At 48.3% G+C, this 23081-nt stretch overlaps 1 long non-coding RNA gene across 1 annotated transcript; it reads left to right on the forward strand.

Annotated features, from left to right (window-relative positions):
• Positions 1-146: 146 nt before the first annotated feature.
• On the forward strand, positions 147-21819 carry LOC109145963. Its single transcript, XR_002047690.2, has 3 exons — positions 147-221; positions 20434-20617; positions 21561-21819. It is a non-coding gene; the product is annotated as an uncharacterized LOC109145963 (long non-coding RNA).
• The last annotated feature ends 1262 nt before the right edge of the window (positions 21820-23081 follow it).

The raw sequence follows: 23081 nt of genomic DNA on the forward strand, positions 1-23081 counted from the left end.
TGGTTGTTCCTGCTAAATGCAAAGCAAATGCTTTGTGTTCAGGAGCAAAATGTGGGCAGGCTTCTGTAGGGAAACTCCAGGGCTGTGGGACACTGGTACTGGTGTGTTCAAACAAGGGAATTTCCTCCCTGGTCCTGGGAGAGTAGCTGGGAATTACACATCCCTTAGGAGAGGAGAGGGAGCTCCATGGATTGTGGGACAGTGCTGGCACTCAGAACCAGGTACACACTTTTCTTTAAGCTTTTTTCTGAAGTGCCTGGTTTTCAGCTCCCTTGGTGACTGAATCTGGTGATGGCTGAACAGTTTTGCCTTGATACCAATGCCTAGAGTTTTGCTCCCCACCACTGCCTGGAGTGCTGACCAAGGATGTGCTGCCTCTGGTCATGAGGGATGATCCTCTGTGCTCAGAGGAAGGTTCATTCACCCTGTGCACCGACCTCAGCCTGCTCTCCAGAGCAAACCTGCCTACCAACCCAACCAAAATTCCTCAGACCTGTGCTTGGAGGTGGTCTTCACCCAGTTTCTCCAAAATACAGGCAGAGAGGCGGGGTTCAGCTTGTGCCAGAGGGTCTCTGTGGCCAGAAGATCTGGGATAGGTTTGGAGGAGGAGGAAGAAGTTTTACTGCAGGGAGACCAAGGGCCAGGGTTTTCTTTCTCTGCACAAGTCATACCTGGGCATTTCACTTGGATAACTCCTGGAGAGTGAGATGTCTTACTGTGAGAAGAGCTCTCTGGTGCACTCACCATGGGGCTGCTGGTGGTGTGAAGGAGGAATTGGACATTTCCCCACATTTCCTACACAAGCTATAAAACAAGATTTTGAGCTCCAATGTGAAACCCTCCCTGTGTCATATGAGTATGAGTAACCACTGTAGCTAGGCAGACTGTGGCCAGAACGTAGAGGCCAGGGATTTGGAGGTCAAATCTGACAGGAAGCAACTCTATCAGAGCTTTAGTTTCCTCTCTGAGGAATGGGGCTAAAAGATTTCCCTGCAGACAGTCCTGGATCTCCACACCAAAGTGCTTTTTATCTTGTTTAGATTAGATACTAAGCAAGACAGCAACACTGCTGAAAGACAGGACCCATCTATTTTGGTCTAATATTTTGCACTGTCTAACACTCTGCCATCATTGTGGGCCCACGATATTTCTAGCACAAGCAAGGGAAGATAAAACATTCGCTGGCAATGAATGTCAAGCCTGTAACAGCTTCCAGAGCAGGCCAGTAGATATAATTATGACTTTCTATGACCAACAGCTTGGCACAGCTAAACAAAACCTCTTCCTAGACCCCATCAGAGTTTTTAGCGCCCACAGAACAATCTGTTTTGCACAACTCCATGTCTGTTAGAAACTGAGCCTGCCTTTAGCCATGCCTCCTCAGCCTGTAAGTCCTGTGACTCTGATTTTAAGCAGGATAGTTTAAACTTCTCGTTCAAGAGCCCCACCACATCAGAGGGCAGCAAATGAATCACGTACATGCCTTTATCTGATGGTGTGTTTTTGTAAAATGAGCCACATGCAGTGAGGAACTTGCTGTTGCAGGGAATTTGTGTTTACATAAATCTCCAGCCCACAGATTTATTTTCCTCTGCCATTCCCTGTATATAAAATCCTCATTGGGAACTATTTAAAACCCATCAGCATACAAATAGTTTACAAACTGAAGCTGGAAAAGGGGAGGAAATTTTGCATGATTGCAAAGGGATGTAGTGTTTAGGGAGCTGGTCTTGCACCTCTGGGGAGACCTTAGAGCACTTTCCAGTACCTAAAGGAGCTCCAAGAGAGCTGGAGAGGGGCTTTGGACAAGGACATGGGGTGACAGGACAAGGGGGAATGGCTTTAAGCTGAAGGAGGGGAGATTTAGATTAGATATTAAGCAAGAGATTTTCTCTGTTTGGGTTTTTTTTAATGCAGAAAGGAAGGCTTATGTTAAATGCCCATGAAGACACCTATACCTAAGGACATCAATAGCACATTATCTCTACTCCTGGCAAGAATGAATCAATTTATCACACATCAAGAAAATGCTTGCAAGCCTTGAATGTTGAAAGGGCTCTGAAGCACAGTGTTTCAGATCTGCAGTGATGCTTAATTATCCTCAAAAGCCTTGAGATCAGGCCCTGAAATCCCCCTGATTTATGTGATTTGGCTGACCCCCGATCCTCACCCTGCTGTCTTGATCCAAACATCCCCCAGCAAAACAGCTCCTGTACCCTCCCTTTTGGAGGCTCTTGCACACAAAATCACAGGCTTGCCAAGCCACGCACTGCAAACTTGGACAATACCAGAAGTGATTTTCTCAGGCAGCCCTAATTCTCTCTCCCTGTCCATACTTTTCCCCTAGGTCTGTTTGGGGCTACCTGCCTCCCACTCACGGTTTCCTTTTCTCGTCCTGCCACTGAATCCTACCCTAATCCAGGTTTTCCTTTCCTCCATATGTTTATGCTTTCCTGAGCAGAATTTAAAAGTTCTTCCTAATGAACACAACAGCAGCCTCCAGTCCTGAGGACTGGGTCCTTTGCAGATGAAGCTGAGAGTGTGGCTACAACAGATGGTTTGGAAAATCTACTTTGATCACAGAATCATAGAATGGTTCAGGTTGGAAGACACCTTCAAGATCATCCAGTTCCAACCCCTTGCCATGGGCCGGGACACCTTCCACTAGGCCAGGTTGCTCCAAGCTCCATCCAAGCTGGCCTGGAACACTGCCAGGGATGGGGCAGCCACAGCTTCTGTGGGCAGCGTGGGCCAGGGCCTCACCACCCTCACGGGGAAGAATTGTTTCCTAACATCTAATCTAACCCCACCCTCTGCCAGTTTAAAGCCATTCCCCCTTCTCCTATCAATACATGTCCCCCCACCAGAGCTTGCCTGGGTGTTTTTGCAGCAGGGAGCCTCTGCTCCTGCGTCACCAAAGGAGGGCAATGCTGCTGCCATGTCCCTTTCCTGGTGGTGTCTCTTGGAGGATAGTCCTGTCCCAAGGAGCACTTCCCTTCCCAAGCCTTATGCCAGGCTCAGCCTAGTTCTGGGAAAACCCTTTGGCTCACACGTCACTAAGAGCTGGCCCAGAGCCTTTTTTGCAGGATGCAGAACACATCTGGCGCTGTGTGCGTGGGCTTCGATTATGGTGCTGAGAGTTGATCATCACCTACTTAACCCTGCCTTAGACGAGCTCGTTGTGCTGCCCCAGGTTACTCTGTTTGCCGGGGTTGCTGCAGGGAACAACAGCTTGTGCACGCAGACATCATTAAAGGCAGGCTCGTGTGTGAGGCACATGCAGTAACTGGGCTGCACTAATAGGCTGTGCCTGTTATTAACATTACTGAGGTGCCCGGGGCTCAGGCTGGGATCAGCGCTCTTGGTGCCATGCAGGTATTTGGGAAAGAAATTCTGATGTAAGCACAAAGTAGTTTGCAAGGGGATTTTGTGAGGAGCTGATCACTGCCCTGTGCAGGTTTGGCTTGAGGGTTTTCTGTGCCAGGAAGGACATTATTCAAAAGCCAGTGCTGGAGCTGGCAGAAGGATGGAGTCTCTGTCTGCTGCCGTTGCAGGGGTCCTGACTCTCCTTGATGGGTTGGAAAGGAGGGAGAAAGCAGAGATGCAAGGGGGGTTTGCTCTGCTCTGAGGAGATCTTTTTGGTGGTAGGGCAGTGTGATGACTTGCTGGGAAGAACAGCTCGGTCAGTGCATGGGCTTGGGCTGCATGTTTGAAAGGAAACCAGAGAACCTGTGGATGCCTCATTCCTGAAAGTGTTCAAGGCCAGGTTGGAGGGGGCTTGGAGCAACCTGGCCTAGGGAAGGGTGTCCCTGCCCATTGCAGGGGGCGTGGAAAAGCAGCGGCAAAAAGGAAGCGGGGACAAGAGCCAGAGCAGAGAGGAGAAAAGAGGGATCAGAGAAAGTGTAAAACTTAAGCTCGGTCATTCCTGTGGATGATTTTGGGACACTTGTTTGCATGAGGATTCAACAGGGATGTGTCCCAGCAGATGGTCTGCCCTGGCCTCTCCAGCCTCTCTGCTGCCTGCAGCCACCTCAGCAGTAACTCCAGCAAGCTGGAGAGAAGAGAATCCATTTCATCCCAAGCAACAGGTGATTCATCTCTCAAGCAGCGTCCTTGAGCGTGTCCCAGACACCCCACTGGGAGTGTGGATTCAGCAAGAACAGGGGTCAGCCCAGCCTCCTCCAGTGCCAAGTCAACCCCTTGGTCACCACATCCAGATGGGAATATCTGAAGTGTTGCAACAGCCTGAGGGCAATTAGGGGTGAGGATGCCAAGAAATATGCTCAGCACTGGATTGATCCAGGGAAAGGGAGGCATTTATATAAAAAAAGAGACAGCTTGGGCAAGAGGTCTTTGCTTGCAGCAGTATGAGAGGGAAGCCTTGAAATATCCTTGAAGGATATCACAGATCTTCTATTTGCCTTGCAAAACAAAAACCATCCCTTCACTGTGTTTCCACAGCTACACAGATATAAACATATAAAATCCAAGGTTATTTCTGATGGGTTTCTTTAGTGCTCAGAGCAGGCTCTTTCTGGAGTGGAAGCATTGCTGGGGAAGGCTCATTCCAGCAGGAGTGCCCTCAACAGTGCTATTTATTGAAGCAAGGCCTTTATTTCGTGATGAGATGTGCTGAGCTGGAAGACATGGGGGCTTGTGATCTCAGGGACTAATCTGCTTGTTCAGACTGTGGTGGGGGAAGCAGTTATTCAGGGCAATTTTAATGGCTGGAGCAGCTGGGTTGTAAATAACCCATGTAGGACTGAGTCTAATTTTTCCCTTAAAAGGATGCTCCCACAGATGTGACAATTAATCACGGAGATCAGCATTTCTGTACCAGCATTTGCAGATAAACTGAATGAGGGGTTCTTCCTCTTTTGAGGGATCAAACTAAAAATTAAGTCTGGAGGCTTAACACTTAGTCAATACTTCCCCAGAAACAAGAGGATATTGAAAGAGAGAAATTACGATGTGGGAAATGTCTCCTGGACTTGCAGTCTGAAGGCTGCAGCTGGGATTTATTGGAAATACCTTGGCAGTTGCCATGGCATTTATTTTGCCTTTAAAAGGTCTTCCAGGTGATGCTCTTTGACGTTAGAAACACTAAGTGAAAAGGAAGCAGGTTAATTGGATTTCTCTGGAAGACAAAACACAAGAGGACCCAGGCTGATAAGCAGCTGGAGTGTTTCCCCACAAGGTTGCCAGCTGAGCCTCTGAAAACCAGCTCACACCACAGGCGCCCTTGTGTGCTGTTGCCTGAGCAAAGAGCTCCCAGTTCACTTGCTGTTGGCAGGTACACAGAGAGGAAGAAAATCCTGCAGAAGTGGCTGCTTTTCTCTCCATATCTCCATGAAAACAATCTCAGAGGGGGCTGGCTGACCCTCACAAGGACAACTGCACAGCAGACCTGGGGCCAAACACAAGCATGGAATCATAGAATCCTGGAATGGTTTGGGTTGAAAGGGACCCTAAAGATCACCTTGTTCCAAACCCCCTGCCACAGGCAGGGACATCTTCCCCTAGACCAGGTTGCTCTACACCCCATCCAACCTGGCCTTGAACAATTCCAGGGTTGGGGCATCCATAGCTTCTCTGAGCAACCCATTTCAGGTTCCAGCCTGAACCACTGCCCTCGCAGTGAGGCATTTATTCCAAACATCTAAATCTCTCATCTTTTAGTTTAAAACCACTCCCCCTTGTCCAATCACTATCTGCCCTGACACAATCAGGCAGGAATGCCACATGCTGTCTGTGAAGGGTTGGCTGTAGGAACAGATTTTGGATCAACCCTGAAGTCTGCTCCCCAATGGAGAAGAGGCTGCTTTGCTTTGGGTGAGTCATTCCACCCTTTTCTTCCTGCTCTGTCAAACCCCGGCCTGCTCAGGGAGCACCTCTGCTCATGAAAGGGCTGGAGGAAGGCTCAGACCATCCCTTGGGAATTTCCTCATCCTGCCCAGCCAGTGTGACCCATCAGTTTATTGTGTCAGGCAGGGGTTGCCTCCCTCTGGGACTGATCGTATCACACAGCCATGTGTCACCCAGGTACTTCAGGATTTATTGGGGTGCTGGTCTCTCCAAGAGGATGTATTTTATAAGCCTGAGTCAGGGGAAAGGGAGGAGACATTTCTCTTCTCCCTAGTTGTGATCCCACCCACTGCAGCCCACAGCAAAGCAGGGGTGGGACCCTGGATCCCATGAAGGCGCCTCATCAGCTGGGTCCCCAGCCCCAGGGCTGGCATGGGAATCTGAGGGAAGTGAACTTGTGCCTGAAGTCCTGCACTGTCCTGAACTTCCGTGTCACATCTGCACCCGCACCTGCTTTAAATCCAGCTGCTGAAGGGAAGAGGTGTTCAGTCCTTGTCAGCAAGGATGGCAGATGAGAGATTTTGGCTTTGTTGTCATCTTTGGAGAAAAAGAGGAGTTGTGGTTACTGCCAGAAGAAACATTACCATTACCACTTTGCCCTGTGCAGTGTCCCTCTTGCTACTCTGGCATGCAGCAGATGAGGTAACACATGCCTGGATATAAAATCGACCAGTGTGGATAAATAACAAGCAAAAAAGAACAATAAATAATCCCTATGGAAGATGTGTTGTTTATTTTGTTTCTCTTGACACTCCAGTGTTTTTTTTAAAAGCCAAATAGTAATGTCTGTGCTTGGGATTTTCCATCCTGCTGAGAACCTTTGGGTTTGATTAGCACATTAAGTGCCTGTTGAAATGAAAACTATCAGCAGTTAAAAGATGATCTGAATGGTGAGACAAGATACAAATCTTCTAAGCAAAAGCTTTTTTGTGAATGAAATGGGATGGAGAAAGGTCCTGTTTTTCTCCCAGGAGTGCATGCTCATTTCTTGCTTCTTCCCTCTGCTGCTCCTTCTCTTTCCACGGTGACCCTCGGATCACTTGGATGCCACCAGACTCCTGATGGACATTTTCACAGCCATAAATTGAATTATTGACAAGTGAAAAATGCTTCATTGTGAAGCCAACCTGCCTTGACCCTCCACCTGCCTTAAAAGAGAGAAGAGCAGCACATGAAATATCTCATTACCAGGGTGAAGGTAATCCTTAGCTGAGAGGAGCCTTGTGAGCTATCTGCTGGGCTCTGATGTCAGGGCCAGGTCCTCTGCCACGGACAGAAATGTGGGAGGTCCTTTTGTGGCTTCTCTACAGGTAAGAATGTCAAGAAGGGCCAATTAACATCCAATTTCTTCACCCCGTTTGGGTTGGGCCCGCAGGCGATGTTGCTGAGCTGGCAGTGAGTGGTGGCTCACGTCTGCTTGCTCTTCACTGGCCTCAGTTTTAACTTGTTCAATCCCTGTGGCCGTGAGCAAAACAAGAGGGTTTTGTGGGCACAGTGAGTGCCAGAGCAAAATGAGAGGGTTTTGTGGGCACAGTGAGTGCCAGAGCTGTGCTGCCTCTGCCCCTGGCTGAGCCAGAGCACACGAGCTTCCCGCAAACACTGGTGAGACCATTCCACCTCTTCATGATTGCCACCCTTCCATTTCTGTAGCTCCAAATTTACAGTTTGAGTGTCTTCAGCCCAATCCTGCAGCCATGTGATGTCATTCTGTTTCTGCTGGTTGGGAGAGGCTCTGATACTGGAAACTGGCTCTTCTTGCAATATTTATGGGCCTCAGCGTCGGCATCTTTGAACTCTCTCTTGCATTAGCAGAGCAGATTGACTTTCTAACCTCTCACTCAAAACCAGCTTTCCCCCTTTATTAGAGCTTTGCTCTGAACCATTTAGAGCTTTTCAACTTTCTTTTTGAAGTGAGAACCCCAGGCATGGATATGTTTTTCCAGCAGCAAATGGTGAATGTGCTGTTCTCCCTCTTGGCAACCCCCACATATCCATATCCCAGGACCCTGTTTATTCTCAGGACTTCAGCAAGAGGAGCTCAGAGGACAGGACCAGTCACTAGCCAGGCCCTTGTCTGGTGGTTCAGTGAAAATTAAACACTATTGTGTGAGGTCTGGAGGAGATGGAGTTAAGTCTACCCACCACAGCTATTTAATTTTGATGGGTCTGGGGCTTTGCTTCTTTTTGGCAATGATGTTCAAACACACACTTGTCCAATCTGTAGATATTACTTCTCTTCCTGATTTTGAATTGAGCCAGATTAAAATAAAAACCTACTGACTTCAGTGGAAGAGGACCCTAGGTGAGACCTTTGCTTCTGACAATGCCAGGGTAGGTTTGGTGCTGCTGTGTTACTTTGCTGACCCCAAAGCGTCTCTCTTGGCTTATGGACAATGATATAGACTGAGAGGAGTCTGAAACTTGATTAATGAGCACATACACTACAGGAAAATGGCTTCGGCACTTGCAAGAAGACAGACAGCCTCAGGCATTTTGTGGCTTTTGACAGCTGGGAGCCATGAATGTCTGTTGTCTTTTTTTTTTTTCTTTTTTTTTAAAACGCCCTCCGTAGAATGAACACATTCAGCAAATGGAAAAAAAAAATAAAAAGAAAGAAAACATTACTCCCAGCTGGGGTGAGAAAAATCTAGTCTATCAATGAGATTGTCTGGTGGCTAAAAGGCAGCTTCCTGGGTTTTGATGTTGGTGGGTTCATTCTCTGCATTCCTCCTTTCTCTCCTTAAATGGCTGGTTAGATTCTTCTAAATTCTCTCTTTTTTTTTTTTTCCTGGGTCTTCATTCAGGAAAGACATTTGAGCTATGCAGAGAACTTGCAGCCAAATTCCCCTGGGAGCACAGTGCATGGACTTGGGCGCTCGAAATGAGCAGGACACTCTCGAGGGGAGAGGTTAGTCGGAGTGAGATTCCACTTTGAGATCCAGAGGAACCGTGGGGGTGCAAAGCAGGAGTTGTGAGTACTGGCCCAGATTTGCTGTGTGGGATGGGAAGGATGACTTCTGACTTCCATCTGAAGGAAGGGCCCCATGGTATTTGCCCCTCAGCATCATTGCTGGTTGCTCACACAGCCAGACAGACCCTGCTGCTCTGGGTGTACCAGGCTGCTGGTCCTTGCAGTCAGGAATGCAAGGAAAATAATTTGTGGAAGGAAAATACAGTTCTGGAGAATATGACCTACAGTGAATGTGTCATGCAGGTCGAAGCTGGCCAACAGATTGTGTGCTTGGCATGTCTGCTTTAAAATTAATCAGTTGCTTAAGTGATATCCTGATTTGGGATGCTTTCCTGAGTCTGGGACCTAAAATGCAACTTTAGGGAAGACTTCCTTAATCCAACAAATAAATGTGTTGCAGACATAGGAGTGTTTTCTGTTGTTTTTCATGGAGTTCTTTATAGCTTTCAGATGGGACACTCCCAGCTTCCTCCAGAAACTGCACTTGCAACAAGTTCAACTTCTGGTCAGCACCAAAATCCATAAAGAGTATCAAGTTGTTCAGGGTCCCAGATACAAAAGCCAAGAAGGATTAGCAATACTTAGTGATTACATTTGTTTCCTTTCCATAGGAAAGGATTGATTTCTGTGTTAAGAGGAGCGCGTCTCTCACGGAGCAGGCCGTGTGATGGATGGCATTACTAATAAGATGGGATTTCTTCTCTAAGATGTGGCAAGGGGCTCTAGACTCACATCCTCCTCCTCTTTCCTTACAAAAGGGGGAAATGGACACTAATTTATAGAGATACACTGTGGTGTGTGATAGGTGGCAGAACACATCTGACTGCTCCATGCTGGAATTTTACACTATAGGTCTCAGTAATGGGTCCCCAAAGTCCCGTCATGTTCCAACCTGGGGACAGGATCCTCCAGTGCTGTGATTTGCTGTGCCTCCCCTAGCCACCGGTTCAGCTGTCAGCAGGACACCCCTCCTGAAGGTTTTTCAGTGCCTGTCATTGTCTTTCAAGACCAGGGGCCTGTTTTCCCCAAGGTCTGTGGGATGTGTGTGTTGGTTTGAGGGGAGTGGTCCCTTGACCCAGGGAGCACTTGTGGCAGCGAAGCCTTTGCCGACTGACCAGGTGTAGTGCAAGAAAAGCGGGGCCAGAGGCTCTGCACAGTGTGAGGGAGGCAGAGGAGGTCTGGCAGGGATGGGAGTGGGAGGCTGAGGCTGTAATTTTCTCCCTCTGATCTGCCTTGCTTGTAAATTGGCATTTCCAGCACTCGGGAGTGGCCTGCACATGGGATACATCCTCTGTGTGCCGGTTCCCCCAGGAGTGGGTTCAAAGTGAAGGCAATGCTCCATCAGAGAGCTAATTGAGGAACTGAGCCTGGAGTCTGGCTGCAGAACAACCTGTTTCCTCCATCCTATTTGATTTCAATTCAACTTGCCTGGAAAACTCAGATCTGTGCCTCCGCATGCCAGCTCTGTTCGTTTCCCTATAGCACCACACATCTTGTTGCAAATTATCAAAACCATCTCATGCATTTCCTTCTTATCCTTTGGTTGCCTGTATTTAATATTTGCAATAACCTGTGTTGTGTTTCCTGCAGATGTAGCAGTGTGTTTCACTGGCAAAGGCCAATGTTGCTTAAAGGCCATTTTTTTTTCCATTCTGGGAGGGAGATTTTGCTGCTTATGTATCAATATGATGGCTTGCAGTGTTCTGGCAAGCTGGAGAAAGAAGATAAGAATGAAAAAAATGCTACATTTCATGACCCAGTGGCTTATGCTCTGTGTGCTTCACTGTGGACATTTAACAATCACGAGAGAAGCTCTTCTATGCCCCTTAAAACATCCACATCTTTAATGTAAATGAATCAGAACCATTTTTTCATGATTGGGTCATGCGACTCTGGAGTCAGAGGGGATAACAGTGGGTATATTGTATATAAGGATGAAAAGAGCGAGCCCTGACACTGCAGCAGACACTTGGTACAGAGAGATGTAATAAGGAGATGGTTAACTAGTCTCATGTGCTTAATTTCTGTGTTACATTTGGTTTCTCTTCTGAATGTCCCTGAAATGAGAGGTGACATGTGCAGGTCAGTAGGGTGCTGAGCTCGGGGTTGGGAGCTGGCTCCATTCTTAGCTCTACCACTACCTTGCTGGGTGATGTTAGGTACATCTTTTCCTTTTTTGTTTCCATTGTAGCTTTTCTCTCTCACCCAGCCATACCACAAGTGCTTTGGGGCAGAGATCATCTGTCCCTCTGTGGTTACTCAGTGTCTGGGACCATGGGGATTTGCTCTTCTGTCTGTTACTTCTTTAGTATAATTTTTATGAGAGGCCTGACTCATTCAAACACATGAATCAGGGGAGTGGATGGGGTTAAGACTGGTGCATCTGCCTAAGGAGAAATAGGATGTGACTTGCAGTTGTCCTTTCTTACAGACCTGAGGCTGCCTCTCCACCCAGGCGAGGTTCACTGCTTACTGGTTAAGACTGGGCAGCTTAGATTGGGGTTTGAGAGCTTCTCCATGTGGTCAGGACCCACCCCTCTGGCAGGATGTGTCACACATCGGTTTGCTGTTTGCACTACGGATGCTCTGTCAGTGCTGGATGCTACAGAGCAAACCCAGAAATGCTGTGGAAGGAAAGGACACCCCTCAGCCCCACTGCTCTTGGGTGGAGGTGACACTTACCCCTAACACAGTTTGGCCCTTTTGTTTGGCCAGACAGACATCATAGGGAATGGAAATACAGTAATCAAAATACAAAATTCATACAAATGTCATTCTTGAAGGAGCGAGTGGTGGACCCCAGTGGTTCAGACCAGGTGGTTGCTCCTTTGCTTTGTATCCCATCCCACATCCCAAAGGACTGCTGATCCTGCAGTTCCCTGCGGGACTCTCGGTGCTTTCAGGAGCTTGCTGGGTCCCTTAAGAAGAGCAAAGTGTTTTTGCTCAAGGTCATGCTTTCAGTGTGACAGCAGGAGAAGCTGTGTGTAAATGAAAGGTTTGCATAAAAAATGAGAAAGATACAGCCAGACTGAAAAGGACTTTTTTTTCCTGGGTGTGTCACTGGCATTTCACAAAGGTATCTCTGTGCCTGTGGCAGGGCCAAATTCACAGGACATCTGGGGCCAGCTCTTGCTGCCAGTGATAGCTAAGAAGCTCTGAAGTGTCCTGGTGGTATTATGGAGCTGTGTGAGAATTTTCACTTTGCCCTCTATGGATTTCATGCTCTCTGTATGCGTGGCTGAGATGCACAAGCAGCCTCCAGCATACTGATGAGCCCCTCACATTAGTATTCAGTGCCAAAAGCCAGAGCTGTTAGACAAGGAGTGATGGTGTGAAGGGGAGAACTGATAATTGATTAGGCTGTATTATAATATTGACAGCCCTGACCCAACTCCCACGCAAAGGACATTTAACAAGTATCAATTTAGAGCCTCAGCACCATAAATAAGTCACTGTGGAGGACATGTGTGTTTTGGGTGCTGGGTTTGTTCCTGGGGAATTTGCAGAGAGGGAAGGAAACACATGATTGACAAGGGGCTAGAAAAAGTCAAGGCACACGCTCCTCTGTCAGTCTGCACACACATGGTTTCTATTAGCAGGGCACCCACCTCTACTTGGCACGGCACTTGGCACGAAGTTAATTTCAAATTAGGCTCAGGCTAAGGTGCTTTTGTTGCACACACCCCTAAGTACATGATCACATGCAGCACTTTGGGCTGAGAGTGCAAGGGGACCACTGGCACTGCTGGACAGTTTGATGCATTCCAGATGTTTCAGCTGAAGGTGAAGTTTCCCCTTTGCCCTCTGGATCTGGGTTAAGTTTTTGGGGTTGGGGTTGCCCAAGGTGTTTGATATAGGGGCAGGTGCAGCGTGTGGACTGAAGGTTACTGTGCAGGAGTGCCCTGCAGCTGTGGAAGCCACAAACAGATTTCATGGGTAAATTAATTCAAACAGGTGAATGACTTTGCTCTGGTTTGTTGTATTTAACCTTTGCTGCAGTTGATGGTTTATCTAGACCTCTGGATAAACAACAGAAAAACCCAGAGGCTAAGCCAATGTGATGCTTTTTTGTCTAGTTTTCAAACAGAGATGATTTATAGTGGGCACAAAAATATGAGCAAGTGGTTATGCCTTTTAAAAATAAATTAAAGACAACATTAGCAATGAATGGAGCACATGACCGAGCCAACTTTTCTCCTGAGCACTTTTTTATGAGAACAATAGTGAGCAGCAGCCTCTGATTTTATGATTAGCTGAGAATGGTTGTGAACATTTCCTTGACACCAAAGGCAGACGTGAAGCATCATGAATTAATATTTGCAAGGAGGCATTTTGAGGTCTCTGAGCTCAGCAGACCTGTAATAAAACAAGGAGCAGTTAGCATTACTTTTGTTTGCAAAGCTCAGGGTAGGCAGTGGCTGGGGACCAATCTCTAAAATTATCTGGTTGCTGTGGATGTAATTGGGGGGCAGGCAGGGGGTTTCCAGCAGGGTGGATTCACTCCCCGTTGGGGAAGCAGGAGATGGGGAGAGACGTGCTGGAGATATCCATCACGAGCAGCAGACACCTCTGACAGTGATCTGCACCGCGGCAATTTTCTCTTGGCCTGGCCATTATTACTTGTCAGTCCCAGCTGTTACCTGGAGGACCCCAGTTAACAATTACTTGAGGGTGTTATCCCCAGCATCGACTATTTTATTAGCTCCCTGATGAATCATTTGTGTCAGCCATCTGAGCCTTGGAGACCAGCCTCTGGTGCAAGTCACAGAGACCTGGCCAACACCAGGCTGGTTACTGCAGCTTCCCAAAAGGCAGGGGGATCCCCTGAGTCACCTTCTCCCTTATTCTGGAAAGAGCCCTCATGCCCCTGCCCACCACAGGATGCTTGTGGCTGCCTCATCTGACTCCATTTTTGGAGCCCCCAGGCAAGTGCTAGGCGGGAGGAGGAGAGCGCGGCTGTCCCACTGCCCCAAACAGATGGCACAGCAGAGCTGTGCCCTGGCCTCTGGCAGCAAACACCAGGGCCCATTGTTCTCAGGGCTCTGAGAAAATAGATGGGTGACACACAGGCAGCTGCAGAAAATATTCTCCAGACTGTGCCTGTGCAATGGATTAAAAAAGAAAGAAAAACCAAAAAAACCAAGGGGAGAAAAAAAAAGGACTAGATATTAGTTTCTGTTTAATGATGAGCAGTTCCTTTGGGGAGTGATGACACAGCAGAGGAGATGGTCTGGAAGGAGTCAATGCACACTGCAGCTCTTGGTTTGCCTTATTTTTAACCCAGGGTCTGCAGGATCTCCCTGTTCAGCACTGCCTGCTCCTAATCAATGTCCTCAGACTTAAAGGCAAAAAGAAGGACAAATGCCACCAGGTGAAACCATTCCCACTTGGTCCTAGAAGAATAAAGCTTGTTGATCTGCAAGTGAGGGGCCTACAAGAGAGCTGGAGAGGGACTTTTGACAAAGGCAGGGAGTGACAGGACAAGGGAGAATGGCTTCAAATTGACAGGGGCAGGGTTGGATGGGATGTTGGGAAGAAATCCTTCCCTGTGAGGGTGGTGAGGCCCTGTCACAGGTTGCCTATGGAAGCTGCGGCTGTCCCATCCCTGGCAGTGTCCAAGGCCAGGTTGGATGGGGCTTGGAGCAACCTGGGATAGTGGAAGGTGCCCCTTGCCATGGCAGGGGGTTGGAACTGGATGATCTTTGAAGTATCTTCCAACCCAAACCATTTTATGATTCTATGATGTGTGAAACTTTTTGAGCAATGCCACTACCCACAGCCCTTGTGCAGCTTCAGCTGAAGCAGTTGGAGAAGACACCAGACTCTTGCTGAGCACATCCTCTTGGTACCCACCTCCTTTGAGGCCATTAGTGGCAAATGCCAGATATTCATACAATTGAAACCACCCCACCTTGTTGTGGCCACTGTGGTTTTGAGAATGATGGTATAAACTGCCCTGGCCCTCAATGGATGCAGAATAAGCCAGTGCTTGGCATCAGGTCTGAGGAGCAGAAGCCTGAAGGCAACATCTAGATGGGAGGATTTCCAGTTTGATTCAGACACCGCAGTTGGTTTGTCCACGTTTGGCTCTGTCTCAGTGTAATGCAGCTCTTCAGAGCAGAGAGAAAAGATCCAACAGAGTGAAAATCTTTGAAACAGGGGGAAAAGAGCAAAAACATAGCCTAGGGAGCCTGTCTAAAGAAAACAAACAAAAGGCAGAGAGGAAATGGGAAGCAGTGGATGGTATGTTACACAGTGTACAAGCCAACAAGAAATGTCTGCAGGTCATCCATTCCTCTGAGCCTCGAAGAGGACAGAGGTCCCTGGGTTAAATTACAGCCGTCCCTCTCCCCCAGCCTCTATTATTTTGTCTCCAAATGCCCAGCAACGGCAGTGACAAAAATAGTTTGCAAAGTCTGACAAAAATCTCGATTTCCCAAAGTTTTGCCAAGCCTTGTTTCATGTCTGAAGTGCTCTGGCTGTTCCTCCTCAACTCAGCGCTGACCTTCTGGCTGCTCCGTCCCTGCCTGATCTGATGGAGAGGTAGAAACACTCTGCATTAACCAGCACCCTGCCAGCCCTTCAAAGCCCTCTTTCTAGCTGTGCCTCTCCATTTTTATTTTTGTTTCTTTTCCTGAATGCCCTGCCTTTAAAGTGAGATTTTCTTTGGTTTGTAATACCTCACACTTCATATTTCCTTCGTGGCTGGAGGGCTGTGGAAAGGGAGCAGCGGGGGAGTGTTGAAAGCGGCCTCTGATGGGATGTCCTCAGCCTTTTTTGGGCAGCCCAACAGCAGGGAGGGCTCACTCTTGGCATTTAGTGAGCGCCTCGGGCTCCCACCCTGGCACAGGGATGTGGCACGGAGCAGATTCAGCTCCTTCAGTCATTCTTCATGTTACAGACAACAGATTAAATTGTCTACGGCAAAGCAATTATCTTAATAAAGACAATTTCAGCTTTGCTGGGGTTACTGAGAAGAGCCAACAGACAAAAAGAACATTTGGCAGTGACTAATTCTTGCAGTTCGTTTCTGGGAGTATTTTTTTTTGCTCTCCAAGCATTGGGATGGGAGTTGCAAAGTGGAAAGCTCTGAGACGCAGTGGGTAAATCAGGGGAATAAACAGATACCCTCCCTGCTTTCAGCTGCAGCTGATTATCCTGCTTGTTGCTATGCTTGCTCCCCCTACAGTTTCCTTTCTTCTTTTCCTTTTTTTTTTTCCTTCCTCGGGATTTTGCTGACAGACAAAACTACTGTCAGGCCACCTTGGATTCCACACAGCCAAGCTGGCTCGTGCAGCAGAAACACAGGCGGAGAGAGGACACTTTGCTGCTGCATCAGGTGGGCTGGGCTTGTCTGCCAGCACTGGAGGTCTAAGGAGACACTCTCAGCATAATCCCAGAGCTAAGGAAAGGCAGAGGATCTGCCTCAGAGCACGTGGCCTCTGATGCTAAAGAGGACAGGTATTAGGAGCTGTTACCTGGTTTGCTGTCTCCACTGCACTTTTGGCTCTTTTCTGCCAATGACACTGCTGTTCATCCTGTAGAGGGTGAGGAACTTCATGAAAGCTTCTTGTCAGCTTTCCCCCTGATCTGCTTGGATTTAGCCCAGTTTCTTCTTCCTAGAAGGACATGAAGTGGAGTGAGGTGTATCTCCTGCACTCCTGCTGGAGCAGACATGAAGAAGAGAAGACAGACCAGGAGACAGAGTCCAGACAAGCCTGAAGTTCCTCAGATGTCTACAGAGAAGGGAAGATGTGATTTAGAAGAGAATAATGGAATCATTAAGATTGGAAAAGACCTTTAAGATCATTGAGTCCAACCATTAACCCAACACTGCCAGGTCCACCACTTAACCATGTCCCAAAGTATCACATCTACACGTTTTTTGAACACTTCAGGATGAGTTTTTCCACCATTTCCTGGACAGGCTGTTCCAGTGCTTCACCATCCTTTCGGTAAAGAAATTTCTCCTAATATCCAGTTTGCACTGGTCTTCATTGGCATTTGTTGGGCTTGTTCTTTCTCTCCTGTTCTTGGTATCATGGTACTGTTCAGAGTCCAGAACTGGGGGATGATGTGTTCCCAGTTGCTCAGACAAGTTAGACCAACGCTCTGCCTCAGGAGCTGTATGCAGGCTGTGTGCAAGACGTTTGGGACAACGGGGCAAGAAACTTCTTTGAAAGCAAGCAGGCAGTTATGTGACTAATGAGCCCAAATTCTGCTGAACTGCCTGGCATCCCTTACTGTAACAGCCTGGCATCTCTCACTGTAACAGCCTGCAAATCATTATCGGTATTTTTAGGTCCCTGACAGCTCTAACAACCTGGCTAGGGCCGCCTAAGCCACTAGTGAAAAGGGGGATCAGGTCCTTTAGTCACACCAACACGATTCATCCTACCCCTTCTACCCAGATACAGTCACGCCTTTAGCTGCAGCAACTGCTCAGAGCTGGCTGTGGGGCTGGGGCAGAAGGACCCACGGCCAGAAGGTGATTTTTCTCTTCCCAGGATGTGTATCTAGGTTAGGATTGACACATGACCTGCTGGAGAGGCTTTTCTCTGTCCTTTGTGAAGCAGCCTTGAAGACTCCAGCTGTGTCCAAGTGGGGTGTCAGTTTAAGGCACGCAGCTTGTAGGTGGATAAAATTAAATAAAGTGAACCTTCCACGTAGACACTGCTACAAGTTTTACCCTGTGTTTTTAAATAGTTCTGTATAAATAACGCTGGGGAATGACACAACCCAGATCTGCAAGGCATTAGCACTCTCCGGCACGCTGCACAGTTCACACGGAATGCTGTTAGCAGCAGGGAAAAGGCCAAGCCAGACCTTCAGATCTAAGCATGCTCAAGTTGCAGAAAAATCTGGATCTGGAGGAGGATCTGAAGTTTCCTTCTGACCTCTATCTTCACAAGGAGCCAAACCACCCTGTCCAGCATTGCTGAGCCTATAGCTCCCTAACTATTTCAACCCGGCTTCTGCAACCCTGGGTCCACCTCGGCTCCGGACAAGCTCCAGCTGAGTAATTCTGATCTCTTGTTACTCCATGAATATGCAACTCACAGTGCTTGTGCAGGGCTTTCCTAGACCTCATCTTCTGTGCCTTGGATTCAACAGAGAACTATGTGGCCTCTGGTACACCCTGGATTATGTTTCTAAAACAGATGTGGTGCAAAGTGTCCATATAAAGATAATATCTGCCACAATGGGGTCAGCAATGTTAACATCTGCTGGGGAGAGGCTGCATGGAGGGAATGGGCACCTGCTCAGATGCTGCTGTATTGCTGTGCCTTCTTCAGCCACCACCCTTCCTCTGAGAGATGGCAATGGCATGTTTCACTCCCCACAAGTAAATCACATTTGTTGATAATAATAATAAATTTCAGCTGCTGTCATGAATTCATTTCACTTTGCAGGCAGGGGATGCTTGAGAGTGTGTGATTACTACAGGGCACGTCTCCTCACCATGCTCTTGGAGGGTCCAAGTGCTGCCCACTTTATTCCCAACTGCTCATATGCACCATGGATGCCAGAGACAGCACATGGAAGTTTTCACCTATAAACTCACACACCACACACAGTAAGCAGTACCTCTCACCCAGGTTGTTCTTGTAGCTATCTCCTCTCTTTCCATGGTCTCAGTTTTGCATCACCCCGAAAATCTTTCTCTCCCCATTTTTCTTAGTGTTTCAAGGAGTTCAGGTTTTTTAGGCTTGCTTTGTGAGGGGTCTGGCCCCACAAACCATGAGAGATTTCACTGCTGGTGGCTGAGCCATCCTATGTGGCAAAGCATTGACGCAGAACCACACGCAGGTTTGCGTTTTGCATTGGTGTTAGTAAATCCTCATGGAGAATCCCATATTTTTCCCAGCTGCTATAGGCTGACAGGAGGTGGGAAAAGCCTGGAGCAGAGGAAAAAGTATGTGTCCCTCCTTGTGAAAGGTCTTCAGGGATTGAGGGGGAATACCTGGGGAAGGTGAGTGGCTGTGGTGCAGCTGGAGTCTGCCCAGGTGAGCAGATGGGACAGGTTTGCTGATTTATTGGGGTCTGAGCACAAATTTTGCAACACTGGTGCTGTGCCATAGGCAAGAAACGTCCCAGCCCTGGGCTGCTGCACTGGCAGGCGTGTCAGGTAACACCTACACACACACACACACACACACTTCTTCAGCAAGGCTGTGCTCCTCATTTGAGCTCTGGTGTTGGACCACAGAGGTTTTCCCTTTTTAGAGTTGTGGGGTAAAGGACTTTATGGCATAACACGACTGTCCTGAGATGCAGAGAGGGTAACATAAGAGTGAATTTGCCATCTGTCCTTGGAGTTATTTAACACAAGTGTGTCTGTAAATTTAGAGAGCACAAATAGACCACGGAAATTACAATGTGCTCCACATGCTGTAAATCTAGGGCTGGTCTTGTGTTCCTCTGCATATAACCAGGGTCGAATCCTTCTCCTTGCTGCTTTCCTTTAATTTAATATTCCTTGCAATAGGCTGTTCCCCCTAATGTGCCTAATGTAAAACATGCTCGTTTGCTGACTGTGGCAGGAGTCTCTGGCTCAGGCTACCCTGCACGTCGCCGAGGAGTCTGATGCTGGGGAGGGTAATGACTCTGGGAAGTTTGACACTGAAATGACATATTGGGAGTAATTACTGGGCAGAGCAAGGGAGATGAATTATTTTGTTGTCAATGATTAGATCTGGGCTGGCTCAAAACGCAGAATAATGCTTGCTATTAGACTGGAGGATGCTAATTTTTAGGAAACAAAAGTGGATCCTTTCCTAGATGGCTACATTTGCAGACATATTTGTGTTCCCTTTTAATAAAGTCAAAGCAAGTATGTCTGCCCTATGCTGAAAGCCCAGGCCTTTTTCCCAAACACAGGCTCGCAGCCCCAAGCAGGGTTTGTAGAACGTACAAGGGAGCACAACAGGATCCCACTGGCAGGAGCGGGGGCTCCCCCCTGGAAGTTTCAAACTGGAGTCCTGGTCCCCAGGGCAGAGGTTGGCCTTGGAAAGGGCAAGCAGTGTTTCCAGACGCAGTAGAATGAACTCATCTGTCATTGTCATTTTTTAATTGTTTTCTGAGGTTTACTGCTGATCCTTTAATAGGGCGTGATCCAAAACACGCTGCTCTGCTGTGGGTGGCATGTGTCCCTGGTCCCCCAGTGCCTCTGCACAGACTGACAGGGGCACTGTCTGGGGACAGGCTGCCTCTCAAGGACTCGTCAGAAATCTCCTCCCTTGGCTAGCGCCGAGCGGGAGAAATGTCCCTGTTCCTGATGGGCAATGAATCCCGATGGAGGGACACGTCCCCTTAGGCTGTGGTTTCACAACTATATTAACACTCCCTTAAAGACCGTCTTTCGTCTTTCCAACTGCTCACTTCTGCCTTCTTCTTTGTCACTCTAGTGGATTGCAGAGATCATCCAGGTGATAAAACCTCTCTTTTTTTCTTTTTTTTCCTACTAGATGAGGCTTTCCCCCTAAACCACATCCATTCCCAGGCACTCTTCAGCGAGCAGAGGATGGGGACTCAGCTGAAGCAGCCCCGCCTGTGAGAGCACAGGTTTAATGCCCTTCTCTCTTTCCTACCTATAGCAGAACTGGGGGATTCTCAGACATGCCTGCAAAGGGTTCATACGGCTGCAAGATTTGAATTCGCAGTCAGTGGAGCTGGATGCAGCCACGGTGGGAATAATGAGAGGCTGCATGGCCATGTGGACACCTGCAGTGCCAGTCCTGAGGTGGGATCGCAGCCCTGCAGCATCCCAGAAAAGCAAAGGTGAGCTTAAGAGTCGCATCAGATTTGATTAATATGGAACCCTTTCACTCCCCTTTGGTTTTAGACTTCCGAGATAGATTTAGTTTAGGTTTTCTGATTTTCTTTCCGACAATATACTTCTCTTAACAATTCCTGTAACTCCAGGATTCAGAGATTTAAGATACGCACTGAATCCCTCTCCCTGACAAAACTGGATCTGATGAGGAAAGACAGCGCCTGGCAAGGACACGAGCAGAATTCCCAGTCTCAGCTGAGGCTGATTCCCTTTGCAGCCAGGGCAGGTGGGACGGTAAGACCGCATTTGCCCAGAGGGTCCCCTTCTTTACACTCCACCAGAGTGGCTGGCATCAGCCAAAACACACTCAGGGCTTTCCAGGGACCAATCACAGCTCCTGGTAATCCCCCCGGCCCCGCAGCCAACACGGTGGGTGCCTTTGTGTGTGTCCCAGCCTCGGCAGGAGCCGACTTCAAAGAGCCCACGAAGCTTATGCAGGTCAGCAAGGAGCCAACGTGCTGCTCGCCCAGCATGCTCTTATTAGGGGAACTGATACCCTGTTAATTATGTCCTCGTCTTGCCAGCCTGTCCCTGCTCCAACACCCTTCCCCTGCTGCCTGCCAGGCATTTCCGATCAGCGCGGAGACCGAGCCTTTTGCTTGTTGTTCATCGTCTTCACCTCCTTGTTAACTGCCTGACAGCTTGTCTCTCTGCTCTGCAGCTCCTTGTCCCTTCCCTGTCTGTCTGTCTGTCTCTGGTGGCCTCAGAGGTCTCCTCTCCTCTCTGGCAGACACCTGGGGGGTGTCAGGGCACTGCTGCCCCCCAGAACCCAGCGACCCTGCCTGGGATGCATGACCTGGTGGATGCTTAATCCCGCTTTGCTCCTATTCCTGAAGGTTGTGATAGAAGAAACATTTGCTAGAGAATCCCTTTTTTTTTTTTGCTCAGATCCTGTAACAGCACGATGGGGGAGTGGAAGGGAAGTTTCTGAGCTTGTGATCCTTTCCTTGGGTCTGAAACAGAAACACTTCAAGTCCAAGCTGTGCAGCAGGATGGGGACGCTGCTGGATTCCATTGTACGTGAAATGGGAAAAGACTGGGACTGTGTGGGGAGCATCTCCTATCTTCACTGAACGGGTGATCAGGCATTGCAAGAGGCTGCCCAGGGAAGTGGTGGAACCATCATACCTGGAAACATTAAAAAAAATGTGTGGATGTGGCACATGTGGACATGGTTTAGTGGTGATGCCAGATGATGGTTGGACTCAATGATCTTAGGGGTCTTTTCCAACCTCAGTGACTCTGTGGTTCTATGATTCCTGGAGCAATCACACCCCAACATGATCTCTACCTTCAGCTGGGAATGGCAGAACATGTTTCCCCGTGCCCCTCTTTTTCTATCAGTATCTTCAATCCTGAAAACACCCAGCACCTGCTGAGTGATCAGAAGAATTACCAACACAGATCCAGTGTGCTCTGGTGGGAAGACCCGCCTGACCTGAGGCATTTGAGGCTTGTCCTAGAGCCCTGGAAGCAGTGCTGTTGGCTTTGGTGGGCTGATGGAATGATGCTCCAGCCCCATGTCCCAAAAATGAGCCCTTATCTGGTGCAGCAGGAGTTAAGAGAAAGCAAGCTGCTATCTCACTGACCCCTGCTGGGACAGCTCCCCTCATTTTTAGCTTTGATATTCTTGTGCTGGAACAACCCTGGCTTCTCTGGGCCCAATTTTTGCAAAGCCTGGCTGGGATTTTAACCAGAAAGGGTTGGGGAATCTTATCATTCTGCTCTTATTATTTTCTTTTTGCTTCCCCTTTGAATTCCAGTCAGTTGCTGACTGTGAAAACACAACAAGAGGCTCAAATCAGTCAGGCCTCGGCTTATTCAAATTGGCACCAGTTTGTTTGTTTTGGGGCTAAAGCCAGAGTGAGAAAGCCGGGGCTTTGAGATGCTATTGGAATCACCTGGGAAAATACACACTCCTTTCATCTCTGTTCCCTGTGGTCAGGAGGGCTCTCTGCCCCCAGCTGGGCTCCCAGCCCCCTCCTCCTTTTTATCAGCGGCAGGACCCTCGCTGTGCCTGGGGACAGGCACTTAGTGGTGGCCATATGACATGGAGTGAAAGTCCCAGGGGAACAGATGTTTCTCTTTCAAGGAGCGTGGGGGCCAGGGGGAGAGCGTTGGACAAGGTATCAAATACCTTCCAGGCTTTCAAAAATCAATGTTGGGAGCTGCTTCTCTTGATGCTTGTGGGGAGCTGCTGGTAACACCTAACCCCTGGCTGCTCCAAAAGAGGGACCTGAATGCAGCAATGCAGGGTCTTTTTTATTATTTGTGTTTCCTTGCAGAAATGACATGTCCAGAGACACACACAAAGCTTCTTGAACAATTCCTTTTTAGGCTCGTGAAAATTTTTATGCGTCTTTCTGAGCCCATAAAAACAATGATTCTTTCCCCCTTGTAAGAACCGAG

Source organism: Corvus cornix, chromosome 5, assembly GCF_000738735.6.
Source record: "Corvus cornix cornix isolate S_Up_H32 chromosome 5, ASM73873v5, whole genome shotgun sequence".
Lineage (NCBI taxonomy): Eukaryota > Metazoa > Chordata > Aves > Passeriformes > Corvidae > Corvus > Corvus cornix.